Genomic DNA, 14445 nt, shown 5'->3' with positions numbered 1-14445 from the left:
CTGTTTCTCCTCATCTGGAGCATTGATGGCAGCTATCGTGCTTGAGCAGCACTCACCTTCCAGGCGCTGTGCTGGCTGCTAATGTAACTTTAGAACTTTGTCACAACCTTGGTAAGTAGCTATGGTGTGCATGTCAGAGATGATGACCCTGAAGTCCAGGGAGCTTCAGCACCTTCTTTCACGGGCTCCTGGCTACTATGCTGCAAAGCCAGGAGTTTAGGGGTCTCCAGGGCCATATGTTTTCCAGGACCCCGTGGTGGTTGTCTGCTTCACCTGCCTGCAGAATTTCACCTACAGCATTCTCGCGAGGATCGAGGGGACTACCCTTGTCCTGCATGCTTGGTGATGGCCTCCTGCTCTCCAGTGAGATGTCTGTTGTCCCCAACCCCTTCTCTCTTAGATGAACGGGTAACTGCCACCCCTGAGTCTGCTATCAGGGTCTCAGTGACTTCTCCATTCTCTCTCCACCCGTCCTTTCACACATCCTCCATTCTAATGGGGCTGGACTCTCCCTTTTCCCCACAAGCCCTCAACTCCTCCCAATTATTACCCATCACCTCCTTTCTGGGCAGTGTGTCATGATTTGTTTCTAGACTCTAATTTTAGTTTTATGTTTCTAACTAAATCTTTTCATCCATTTCTCCGTTCCTCTATTCTAGAAGTCCTCAGTGCCAGCATATGTCCAGATCTAATAGAGTTCTCGTTGGCTTGCTAAAACACAGGTTGATGGGTTCCCCCTCAGGGTCTCTGAATCACTGCATGTGGGATGGGACCTAGAGTTTTGCATTTCTAACGTGTTTCCAAGTGATGCTGGTCTGCGATTTTTAGAAAGCGCTGGCCTAGTCTTTCGCTCAACATGTATTTGCTAAGAATCTCCCAGGGCCTTGCTACTAAGGGAGCAGTGCATTCTCATGCTCGTTGGTGTTTGAGAGTCATTGTCCTAGGGAAGAAACATTCTGCTTTTGAGAACCCCACAGTCTAGGTAGCAGTCCTCAAGCTCAACTACACTTTAGAATTACCTGGGGAGCTTTAAAAATATTCCGTGCCTGGACTCCACCCAGAGCAATTGAATCAAAATCTCTGAAGTGGGGCCCGCTGTCATTACATTTGTTAGCTCTCCAGAGGATTCTAAAGTGTAGCCAGCCAGGGTTGAGAACCACTGGTCCAGGGAGGTGCAGTCTTGTAAACAGAAAACCTGTCTGCTGGGATCGGGTGCATATTTCAAACAGCTGCCTCAGGCAAGTGGCCGGGCTGAGCTAGAGGGAAGGGTTTGAAGTGGGTGTCAGCAACCCTGGGTTTTAGTTCCATGTCTGCTTTGTGGCTTCTGGCAAGTGTCTCGGCCTCTCTGATCTCAATTTCCCCTGGGACCCAGTGCTGTTGGGGTTTGGAGGATCCCTGAGTGCCTTTCCCCTTCCTATGTTAATGATCCTAAGCTTTCCCTTCCTCTGTTGAGGACATGAGGGTGAATCTCTGTCTCACTCTCGCTGTCTTAAGTTGAAGGGCTAGCATAGTACTGCAGATTAACAGAGAAGTTAAAAAAAAATACAGCCAATAGGTCTCTTCAGAGACACTAAAACAAGATGAGAACATAGGTCCGAAGGCTGGTGAATTTCATCTCCTCCATCTTGCCTTGTAGAAAGTGGCGGGGTTTTGCTGATGAGACTTTGCTTACGGGGCTGGTTCTCAAACTGTGGCTCCTGCGCTAGCTAGTAACAGCAGCATCCCCCGAGAAGTTGCCAGAAATGCAAATTCCTGGGCCCCACCCCACACTTGCTGAGTTGGAAAGTCTTGGGGTGGGGTTCCACAGTCTGTGGTTTAACAAGCGCTCCTCGTGGCTGTGATGCACCCTTCGGTTTGAGAGCCACTGACCCAGGGAAATGTGGCTGTGGCTTGTAGCTACTTTCCAGCCCCAATCCGGAGGGGCACAAGGAGCAGCTATCGATCTTGAATGCCTATGTCCCACAGAACAAACACCTAGTTCTCTGGTGTTCTTAAAAAGAGACGGAGGAGAGGTTGGCAGCATGTGTCTGTTGCACTCATTGGCGGCTTTTGCCTTCCTCAAATCGGGTGCATGTTCTCCATGCTTTTGGTTTTAGAACTGAATGTCCTTTGCTTAACATAGATAAAAGGGAGAAGCCACTGCCACTGCATATGATGACCCAGGTGGTTATTTTTGGTAGATGTGTCAATGTTCAAGTTTATCCCTGGGATCGTCCTACTTACGGCCATCTAATCAGATTACAGTGGAGAAAAGCTGTTATTTAGTTGTGTGTTGTTCTGTGTGAAGAAAGTACCAGAACGTTCCTGGGGCATGTAACTCAGTGGCTGGACCATGATTCTGGCTGGCGAAAGGGTGGGTCTGAGAGGCTTTGAAGGAGAATGGCCGTGTTGTGTCAAAGCAGTTAAAAAGGAAGGTCTCCTTTACACAAAAGCGCCAGAGCGCTGCCTATAAGGATTCCAGGTCTGCTTTTATGAAGAGGAGACTCTAAGAAGTGTGGCAATTGTGAGCCATGGGGGACCATGTCACCTTGATCCACCAATTTACTGCCGACAGCAGTCAAAAGAGCTAAACATCTTCACACGCCTCTCAATCCACTTTTATTGGATCATCCAAAAGAGGTGCCTGGGACAATAGTCGTGGGATGTGACACTGGTGTGATATATATTTGCTTCAACTAAAAGAAGCAGGTGTCTTTGAAGATCCTGGAAATGGGAGAGGATTCTGATTCCCCTCCAGCTCCCTGGCACCCTCAGGAAGTAAAAATAGGGTTTTGCATTAGTCTGACTTTTGTTTCACTGACGTTTCCCTTGATGACAATCAACTCCGCAACCCCAAACAGTCACCACCTCTGGATCCATCACAACATCTGCCTGCTACCAGGCAGACCCCTGAAACCTTCAGTGTTGCATCCTGCTTCCGTATCTGTTCATTTGCCAAGGTTTCTTTGAACTTTCTTTCAAGACGATAGCGCAAAACCCAGACATCGGGTAATGGTATTTTGCTGCCTGTTCCCTTTAATTGATGTCTGGCTGGTTTCTCCCTCCCTCATCCCTCCTCCAATTTAGCTCTGGAAACATCTGTCTTTTTATTCACCAATAGAGTCTCGAAAGGGTAACAAACCTGTTAGATAAAATATCAAAGTTATGAATTCTGATTTAATAAATGTGCATTCGAGAGATGATTCATGGCATGTATGATGGCTTTCAATTGCTTTCTCAAACAGTTCATGCCTCATTTCATTAAGAGCTTCAGTCAATGCCAACTGATTAATGATCACAGCACCAGTCATCTTTTGTTTAGTAAACATGAGCATGAGACCCGTCTGGGCTTGGCCATATAGAACTTCATTTTAAATGCAAATAAAAATGTTTTAAAATAGATGCTTTTGTAAGTGTTCTTAGAATTCCGCTAAAACGATATTAGAAATCATTCATTTCTTTGCGTAAAAAATGCCTGCTGGATACCTATAAGTGCCATCTGCTGGCTAAGCCCCCGGATAAGGCACAGTGCCTGCCCTCGGTGAGCTTATAGGCTAGTGGCTGCAAACCCTTTAATGTAGATAATTTCCGTCTGAGACATTCTGAATACTGATTGTTCGGGGCTTATGACTTAGAATCCCAGCTGGACCACAGAGTGGCTCTGTGACACTGAGTGAGGTGCATCGACTGTGTAGGACTTGGTTTCTCCTTTTTCAAATGACCTTGTTGGATTCTGTTGCCTTTCATGTCCCCAGAAGTGCCGATGTTATCTGATTCTAATTCTTGCAGTATTTTTGTTTGCCTCTCACATCAATTTTAAGAGAAGACACAATAGAATAAAAACAGCCGAGGCTCAGCTAGGACAGTCACGCTCTGAAGTAGAATCCTTCATTTTAGAAGACCTATTGATCTTTTTCATATACTTTGGGTCTTCACAATATTTCCACAGTTGCAAAAGTAAAGGGAAGATCTCCTCCTGGAAGAAATTAAGCAGCTTAACAGGTGGAAACAAATGGCTTTTCATTTCGTGTGTAGTCTCTGAAGGTTTGTTTGTAGAAATAAGGACAATTAAAAACATCAAATAAGATAAGGAAACTACGGAGTCAGTGGTCCCCAGGAATAACCTGTGTGTTGCCGGTCCCGAAAAAAGTGACCACTCACACAGCTGGCTTCCCGGATGCAACGTGACTTCCTCCATGTGACCCAGGAGTTATCAGGTGGGATGCCAGACTCCGGGAACTGTCACTGGGATGTTTCCTCATCTGCTTCGGTATTTCTTTTTAATTAATTGTGAGTTGTCATGACCAAGAAAGGCAGCCTTGAAGTGGAGGGGCCTTTACTAAACGCCACTGTTGGAGCCGGAACAGCATGCTGGAACACATGGAGGGCATATAAAGAGGTGCCCAGAAGCTGTCTTCCTGGTGAGAGAAAAGCCTGGTATGGCAACTGTCACCAAGACTGGAGAGTTTCAGAAATATCCAATCTACTTAAAGTTGCTTTCTGTTTTTCTGCCTCGAGGGCATCTTAGGGTTAGGTGACCGTTCTTGTGCCAAGGGAAGGCAGGCATCGTGGGGGTAGTGGAGGTGGATGGCTCGTGTGTTTTACGGTCAGCGCCAAGTATGAATCCTGATTCTGTCACTTGCGAGGATGACGTTAGACAAATGAGTGTTAATGTTTTTGTGCATTCGTTTCTTCGTCTGTAGAATGGGATGCTTACTGATAGTGGTATTGAGAATGAAGTTAAAGGTGGGAGAGAGCTTGCCCCAGTGACGGTAGTAATTAACTACTAGAATGATGATCTCTTTACCTGTGTCTTCATATTACCTCCCATGCATAAGCACCTTACGGGTGAAAACTGTCTACATCTCAAGTCTCTGAGTCTTGATGATGCTTCAAGGGATAGACCATGAATCCTATTACCCAGATGAGGGAGGCCTGACCGATGGGCAGGACCACAGCACAGTCCAGAGATGCCAGACTTCTTTTTTGTGCTCTTTCTGCCTCATTCAACCCCAGGGTGTTCACTGAGCAGCCTCCAGGTAGTTCCGCGAGTGGCTGACTGGGTGGCCAGTTTTGAATGGAGGAAAAATGTCCTCTGAAATCAAGTTCGTTATTTCTTTTTGTCAAATTATTTGATGACACACACAATGCTATTTTCCAATCGTAAAGCAGTAGACAATGTATGTTCACAGGAGAAATTTTGGACCATATGGAGAGACATTTAAAAAAGATAAAAATTTCTGACAATTTAATCATTCAGAGATAACCATCAGTAACACATTTGTACATTTCCTTCATATTTTTCATATGTGTGTGTGCATGGTGGGTTGCATGTATATTATGTGAATATCCTACTGTATGACTATAATTTTGTAATTGGCACAATAGTTTATATAGTACGCATATAGCAATATATGTAAACAATAGTTTACATATTTTTATATTCTTCTAAAAAATAATTTCGAATTCCCTATAAGTCATGAATTTTTAACCTTTTTACCTCATTTGTTCCATTCCTCACCTTTTCTCTCTCTTGCTATTGTTCTCCCTCTGTATTTGTGTACATGTATGTGCATATTTAATACCAATTTATTCATTTCTGAGTCATTTGAGAGCAATATACAATTGTATATACAATTGTCCACCTTCCCCCAAAACGCCAGTATACGTTTCCTTAAAACAAGAAAACTGTCTAATCACCCCAGGACAACCATTTAATTCAGGAAATCAACACTGAAAGAGGGCTGTTACCCACCTCTATTCAGATTTCCCCAACTTCCCCATCAGTATATCATCCTCCTTGCTGGTTCAGTCCACCGTGGTGAATTGTTCGTATACGTATACATATCTTATCCTTAATGCCATGGAAATGATGCTGTGTTTTCTCAATGGACCACACCGATGCCAATCTATCCTGTCCTTTCATGGTAATTTTGATCGCCTGGTCAAGTTGGTATATGCCAAGTTTCTCTACCATAAAGTCACCAGTTTCTATGTATAATTTAAAGGCATTTTTGTGGGGAGATTCTCTGAAAGGCTGTCAATATTCTTTACCTCATCAAACCTCTGCCCGCTAGCCTTGGCTTCTATTGATGCTTCCTGCTGAGTTAGCCACCACTATGATGGTTGTCAAATGGTGATTTTCTATTTTCACAATTTTCCTACATTTTTTAGTTATTCTACTGTAAGGAAGAGTTTCCCTTTCTCCCTCATTTATCTGTTCTTTAACTAGTTATTCATATGAATGCATAGATTCATATTTTATTCATATTTTATTCTGATTTATTCTGATGTTCACATTGTCTCAGGTTTAGCTGGTGGGAGGTTCTTGAATCTGACTCCTTTTGCCCTTTTGAACATATTCCCATAATTCTTTGGGCACTTCTCTACTTTCTGGCACAGAAACATTTTCCAAGCTCCCGTTACACTTTTTCTGTGCCAGCTCTGAAATGAGCTATTTCTCCAGGGGAAATTTGGTTCCTTTTAGTAGACAATGGTATTTAGAAACCAAGCTCTGGGTAATGGATGTGTTCATAGCCACTGGAGTGTCATTGCTCCTGGTCCACTTAGGCAACTTAGCTAGGAAATCTATGTAGGCATATATGTGTATGATATATATTATATTATTATATACATATATATATAATACATAACACATACAAACAAATACATCTATTTTTATCTGTCTCGAACTATCTGTCTGTCCATCCATTCGTCCATCCACATGTGCGTACATGCACACACACACATCTATATTAGGGTTTCTGGGCCACAGCACTATTGAAATTTGGTGTTGGAGAATTCTTGGTTGGGGACAGTGTTCTGTGTATTGTAGGATGTCTGTGCCTATTACATGCCAGTAGGCACCCCTTCCTCCGGTTGTTACAACCCCAAGTATCTCCTGACATTGCCATTGTCCATAAGGGACAAAATCACTCCTGGTTGATAGTCACTTATCTATATAGATTTCCATATCTATTTCCATATATAATTTTTAAAATTCAGCTCATACCAATACCTTTATTTCTTTTTTTAAAATTTTTTTTTTTTACATTTATTTATTTTTGAGAAACAGAGTGAGACAAAGCGTGAGCGGGGGAAGGGCAGAGAGAGTAGGAGACACAGAATCTGAGGCACGCTCCAGGCTCTGAGCAAGCGGTCAGCACAGAGCCTGATGCGGGGCTCGAACCCACGAACTATGAGATCATGACCTGAGCCGAAGTCGGACGCTCAACCGACTGAGCCACCCAGGCGCCCCCAGTGCCTTTATTTCTAATCCACTGCCTCAATACCTCCCATTCTAACCTCCATTTCCATCTTTGTAAATCCTTCTCTGACCATCAGAGACCTGGCTCCCATTATCCTCAGTTTAGTTATTTATTTGTCTAACTCCTCTCTATGTAATCAGTTTCCCTGCCGTGCTAGTCACTTCTCCAGCCCCTTCGACCCTCCACTGCCATCTCCACAGCCCCCCACTCCCTCCTTCCTTGGCCTCTTGGGCACACAGGCCACCACTAACATCCCTCATGTAATTGCATTTTCCTGTGTTTGCTTTCCTTGCTAAATTTTAAATTCCATAAAGGTGGAGAGGAAGACTGATAGCTGAGTCCCCAGAGCCTGGCATGGTGCTAGTATGCAGTTTGTGTTCAACAGTTGCCTGATAGATGAATAGACATATATATGCTGGATTTTTCAATTTTATGGCAGCATGGAAACATCACCTCTAAGCACTTGGGTGTTTGCTTTCTGCCCACTTTCTAGGTAGGAAAGGCTGAGCCTCATCGGAATGGCTCAGTGGCTCTTGGTCTGAATCCCACTCGGTGCTGTCTCACCCCATCAGACAATATACCCTTTCTGACCATGACTGGTTTTTCTCATTTTGCAGGGTTTAAGAGCTGAATTTCCAGCTGCCAGCAAGTGTTTATTTGTGACTCTGTCTGACAACAGGGGGGCTGTTCTTTGCCGTCCTTTCCTGGCTGACCTCATCCTTACTAATCCCACCACCACTCTGCCCCCCGCCCCGCCCCTCCGCAGCAGACGGTCATATTTGTTCTTCTTTGCCGAGCCTGCCTTGGGTAGACTACTGATGTGGAAAAAGACTGTTGCTCTGGCACCCTGAAGAGTTTTCAAATAAAACTCCTTTCAGTTCAAAGATACCTGACCATCTAGTACCAATGGTGTGACTTAACCAGAGACAGAGGAGCAGAGATGCTAGGATGCCGTTTCATTCACCCCTTATTCTCAGCCCGACAGGGTGGTTTCTCTTGCAGGCTATGTAAATATTTGTGAGTGGTTCATGCGCACAGAGACCCTCTCCTTCTGCCCACCTCCCAGGGTCCATGGCACACTGTGGACTGCTGGCTTCCTACAGACAGGAAGTGCTGCATTCTAGGAAACGGGCAGCCGGTGAAGAGGGAAGCCCTGATGCGGAGTTGCACCAGTCTCATTTCAAGATCACAGCTCCTCTCCCCCTTGCTGTGTGGCCTTGGAAAGCACGACCTCATTTGTAAAGCAGGCTGGGGAGTCGGGACAGATGTCAAGGACGCTTTGAGCTGGGGCACACAGTGATCCTCTGAGGAGTCCCTTCTAGTGGGAGAAATGGCAGGGGACAGAGAAGGATCCAGCACTTGATGGCAGGAGACCTTGATTCTAGCCTGGGCTTTGCCGACGCCTGACCTCAGAGCAGCCTCTGTCTCGCTCAGCGTCATCACCGGGTCCCCTGGAGGCTGCCTGGTGCAGAGTAGGCCCTTAGTAATCACATCCTCAACATTTGCTCTTGTTGGATGAACTGACCTCCTGAAACTCCTTGGGCCCCAGTGTCCTTATCTATAAAATGGGGACAAAGAAGGGTCAAGGTGATGTACAGCAAGCGCTGGTTCCAGTGTTTATATGTGGTCAGTACTTGGGATCACGTTACCATTTTTATTGTGTGATTCTGGTCCATCCACTTCCAGGGGAGAGCTCCACCTGCTCCTCGAGTTTTGGGTTCAGCACTGGATGGTGAGCAGAGCTGAGAAGCACTGAGTGCCTGCTCTGTGCCCTGCATGTGGCCTGTGCTGTCACATTTTATTCTCCGAGCAGTCCTGGGAGACAGACTAAGTATCATCCCCGAGTTATACTTGGCTTGGCCCCGGGCAGGAAAGGGGTTTCCATGAGGTCACTTGGTTAGTTAATCGCATGGTCAGGTTTCACTCTCCACCTTTGCCTGATTCCACAGTGGGTGCTTTTCCCACTGCCCCCCCCCCCCCCCCCCCCCGCCGCTGCCTGCCAGGATGGGGGTTGTTTGGTTTACCTGCCAAGGTCTATCCGCTCACTTGTGACCCAGAGTCATCCTTGTCATGACCAGGCCTGTGCTGCAGAGAAAGTAGGCACACTGGGACCCTGGGGCTCCCAAGTCCCAAACCGGGGGTCCTGTTGCCCCCTCTGGCACCCCTGGAAGGACAGTATGCATCAGGCCAATGGGTATTGGCAGAAAAATAACCCCAGCGTCATCACAGCCTCTAACTGTGTTTGATCCAATGGCTAATGGGGTCATTAGCAAAGGAGAGTAATTGTAGGTATGCCTCACCCCCCTGGTTGCCTCCAGATCAATGGCCGTTTATCATCTTCTGGCTTCTCCACCTGGGATGCAGGCAGTGGCATGATTGGTCTGGCATCAATTCTTGGGAAGGTAAACACAGTTCATAACTATCCCTGGTGCTGGTCGATGCCCTCCAGGGTCTTCCTGTGGTTGGAACTCACAGCTCCCTGGGGCCTCTGCCAGGAAATGGGCCCAGTATCTCTGTATTCACAGCATGTGACACGCTACACCCCAGGGCACATGGGAGATGGCACGTTTGGTCCCAAAGGCACCCAGCAAGCCTTCTCCTTGAAACAGCACCAGCTAGACAGAATCAATTTCCCATTGACTTTCAGCCCCATCTCAGACACAGTGTAATTCTTGTCTGAGGGTTTATAAAGGCCATTGACTGTCTTATAAAAGATTTAAACACTTACCTTGTGGCATGTGGGAGCTCTATCTATCACGGTGCCTTTTTGACAATTTGTGGGGGTGGGGATGTGTTGGGGGAGGGGTGGCTGGCGTTCCCACAGCAGGTGTGGTTCAGACAGTCAGTGCCTGCTGGACCTGCTGGACAGAGTGTGGATGGATCATTCGGAGGACCCTCCTAATTCATTACCCGGGAGGCTCTTCTCCACAGGGAGTCAGGCTCCCTGTGCCCCATTTTGCGAAGAAATCACATGTGGCACAAGATAATCTTTCCTCCAACATTGCCTCTCCTGGAACCAAAGCACATAACTGGGACATGTTTGGAACCAGAGGCATCTTTTTATCTAGCACAAAGGATTTTCTAGGTAACAGCAATGGAACAATAATGATAACCCTTTGCAGTTGGTTAGCCCCTCTCCATAAGCTGTGTCCCTATCTAGTCTCCTTTTACCTATAGAATAACTCTGGAAGGTAGGTGGAGCCACAATTGTTATGTTCATTTTACAGACAGGGAAACGGAGTTTCTTTTTTTTTTTTTTTTAATTTTTTTTTCAACGTTTATTTATTTTTAGGACAGAGAGAGAGCATGAACAGGGGAGGGGCAGAGAGAGAGGGAGACACAGAATGGGAAACAGGCTCCAGGCTCTGAGCCATCAGCCCAGAGCCCGACGCGGGGCTCGAACTCACGGACCGCGAGATCGTGACCTGGCTGAAGTCGGACGCTTAACCGACTGCGCCACCCAGGCGCCCCAAGGGAAACTGAGTTTCAATGAGGTTAGGTGTGTATTTGACCAAGATAATCTCAATCCTCAGCACTATTTTCCAACTTCCCTTTCTCCTATGCTTTACTGCCTATTCTCTTTTTATCCAGCGTCTCTGTAGCCATGTGATTCTTAGGGAAAAAGAGAGGACAGGGATGATGGGATTCATTTCCTGAAGTAGCTCAGTCCAGGGGGTGATAGAGACCAGGAGCTGGGTAACTGCATTTCAGTTTTTAATGCTATAATAGCTTTATGGTCAAGGAAAATGGGAGGATTGGGAAACGGATGGTCAGAGCTCTGTGGTGGGCAGAAGAGTTGGTGATCAGGCAACATGGTGTCAGAACATAAGCACAGGTGCTGGGGCATGAGGGCACCCAACCTGCTGGGGAATTGCAACAGTGACAAGTGTTAGGGGGGAGACTCATGAGTCGCAGGGTAGGGAGTGAGAGAGGAGCATGATCTGGCCTCCTTATCCCCTCTGATGGCATTTCTCATGCCTCTCCCTCTTGTTAACTTTCTTTTGTCCACACTGGCCTCCATGCTATTTCCCAGGAACCTCAGGGCCTTTGCACTGGCTTCTCCCATTGCCTAGAATAATCTTTCCTAAAATAGAATAGACTTACAACACTGAATAGTCTTTCCTAGAATAGAATAGACTTACAACACCACCTCCTTCAAGTCTTTACTCCAATGTCATTTTCTCAGGATGATTCTGACCACCAAGTTTATAGTTAAAAGCCTTCTACCCTACCCCCAGCATGCCCGACCTCGTCTCTCTGTCTTCCATCTTATTTTTTCCATAGCATTTACCACCTTCTAACATACTATGTAATTTACATACTTATTATGGATATTACTTACTGCTTTCTTCATCAACTAGAATGTAAGCTCTGTGAAGACGGGAGTCATTGCTTTGGATTTATCCAAAGTGCCTAGAACAATGCCTGGCATGGCGTAGATACTCAATAAATAGTTGTTGAGTAGATGGATTAATGAATGATTGGTGTTCAATGCTTAGCAAGGTGAAGGGCTGGGATTCATTGTTGTGAACAATGGGGAGGTTGAACTTTATTAGGGGCAATGGAACTGAAGGAAGTTAATCAGAGGAGTTATGTGTTTATATTTTACGTAGGTTATGTGGAAGGGAAGATAGGGATTAGGGAGACCTAATCCAAGCTTAGGATCAAGAGGTTTGGAGCCAGGTGAGGAATGTGGGGACAAGGAAGAGGGAGACATATCATGGAGATTAGACAGACTTGGCTCCATGCGCTGCTTTGAAAGCAGGACTGAAGCTGATTCCTTGGTTTGAAGTTGGCCAACTGGGTGGAGAAGCTGGTCATTCACTGACTCTGAGACCAATGCTTGTGTATTTGTGTGTGCATGTGTGTGCGTGCGTGCGTGTGTGTGTGCATACTCAAGGGAGGCTGGTCTATGCTGGGTTGCAGGCTGTACCAGCCATGTCAATGGCACTTTGCATCTGACTTGGATGTTGGGAGCCGTTTAGTGTGGAACTGACTGTGCTACCAGAAGCCTGGAGTGATGCATAATTGTCTACTGGTGGGAGGGAAAAAAATCAAACAGCAGAGTGATTATCTGACTGTCTTCTGCTTGGTGTTCTAGGGCTGGACTGAAGGCCTTGATGAAAATACGGTCTAACTCAGAGAGGGAACTCAGTGCTTCTCAAGTCAGAGCAGGCAACACAGTACTCAGTCTCCTGAGGGGGTCTCCAGTGGGGCCAAGCTCAGGCTCAGTGTGTCCTCTTTCCCCTTCATCTCATGCTTCATCCATTGTGGCTGCGTGTATGCCATCCCTACTCCTCCCCTTGGAGTCCTCCCCTCTTCCTTTCCCTCCTCCTCCACCTCCTCCTCTCTCTGTGTGGTTGCTTGTGGCCCCTAGACCTTATTACTGATCACAGCATCTGTGCTAACAACACACTGTTAACAACTAAGGGGCCTCTCACACTGGACCATGTGGACTTTCGGCACCTGTGGGCAGACACCCCCACACCACAGTGGCAAGAGACCACCAGGTTTTGGTCCCAACTCAGCTATGGACACTGGAAGTGGGACTTGAAGAGAGTTCCCTTTCATTTTGGAATTTCAGGGTCCTCATCTGGGAAGAAGCATAGAAATAGCTGCCTCAGTCAGAATGCTGGAATCTTAGGGTTGACGGTTGGAATGAATAGTTGGATTTGCTGTGGTCAGGAGGAAGGACGTTTTGATCTTGCATTTGCAGATGTCACGTGAGATAACATCTGGGTCATATGAAAGTCCTCTCTCACAGCATCTTTGTTGAGTGGTACTTTCTGCATTGAGAAACATCTCAAGAAATAACCATATAAAATCTGTTCTTAAGGACATTAGGTCATAAAAGCATTCCAGTATTTGATGAATTTTCTGTGAAATGCTAACATTTGATGAGTTTCCTCTGAAAGTTTTGAAACACTTTTAATGTCCTACTGAAAGCATTTTGTAAACGAAGTACACTTAGATCTATAGTCTCCATACTTCAGTTAGCCCTTATGGTGGCCACATGCACTACACCTAGATCTTAAGAACCTTCCTTGTACATCATGCAGAAGGGAGCGGATCTGCCTGCAATATAGTGGGAACCACTTCAGGATGCTGAGCAAGGAGAGGAACATTCCTCCTTTCCCTCTTTTCCCTCTTTGGCGTGGAGTAGAGGCCAGATCTCAGAGAAGTGTGATTTAGATGTCTTTGGATGAGTTTGGAAGGCTGGGATATGTTGAATGGAGAGATGGAACAGAATTAAAAGCTGCTATGCATGGAGCATCAGAGTTGATGGAACTTTTGGATTCTTAGGTAGGAGAAGTGAGGAAGAGAAGGGAGTCAAGTGAAGCTCCGTGTTTGTTATTGACCTTCTTAGAGAAATATCTTGGAAAATTGGTCTGTACAGCTAGTGGAAGGTAAAGGAGCAGAGAGAACAAGTATAGACAGTGCTTTGAAGGAGCATATCTGTGTGAGGGAGCTGGAGGGAGGTAGAGGCTCAAGGGAGATTTTCCTTTTGTTTTTGAGGTATGGGATGTCCAAGCATATTTATATGCCGATGGAAGGGGTCTTTGCTGGGGGGTCACCTGGCAGGGCAGAATACAGAAGTGATAACTGATGGGCAAGACTCCTTAGCGGTACATGGTACAGAGGAAGGAAGAAGCAAACTCATCTTCCTCTGAGGAGGAGGATGTGGTAGGAAGAAATGGAAAGCATTCCAAATTTGTGGGTAATGAAACAAAACAGAGAATTTATATGTAATCCCTCTCTGATCAGTCTGAAGTAGGAAGCAAGGTGCTCTTCTGTGAGACAGGGGAACCAAGTGGGGCTGGGGCTTGGGAGAATGTAGCAGGTCAACTTAGAACAATGGAGGTGAGCTGCCTGAGGCCCAAGGGGTGTTAATGCTGCAGCTGGGATGGGGCCCGGCATAGGGCGTCACTGGGTCATTATCCTCGGCATAAAATGGGAACTGATAGGGCAGCAGCAGAAGCAGATGGTTGCTTTGCCCCGTGGTTCTACTTATGGGAAGTATGGCTGGGGAGCTATAGAGCAAGGAGCCAGAGAATTAATGAAATGATGGTTTAGAGCCATGGGATTAAGAGAAGCCTGGAACAGGGAGCTGATATGCATAGAGAACTCAAAGAGTGGGATACCATGATAAGGTCAGACAAAAGATGGTAGATGGTTAAAAGAGCTGAGAATACCTAGG

General features: G+C 46.1%; 1 long non-coding RNA gene across 1 annotated transcript in view; it reads left to right on the top strand.

Moving 5' to 3' along the window:
- Nucleotides 1-14445, top strand: part of LOC109494907 — an 801993-nt gene that overhangs the window by 464824 nt on the left and 322724 nt on the right. The gene's annotated exons all lie outside the window — the stretch shown is intronic.

This window comes from Felis catus, chromosome E2 (assembly GCF_018350175.1).
Source record: "Felis catus isolate Fca126 chromosome E2, F.catus_Fca126_mat1.0, whole genome shotgun sequence".
Lineage (NCBI taxonomy): Eukaryota > Metazoa > Chordata > Mammalia > Carnivora > Felidae > Felis > Felis catus.
Note: the sequence above shows the minus strand (reverse complement) of the source record. Positions and strands in the feature narration are given on the sequence as shown.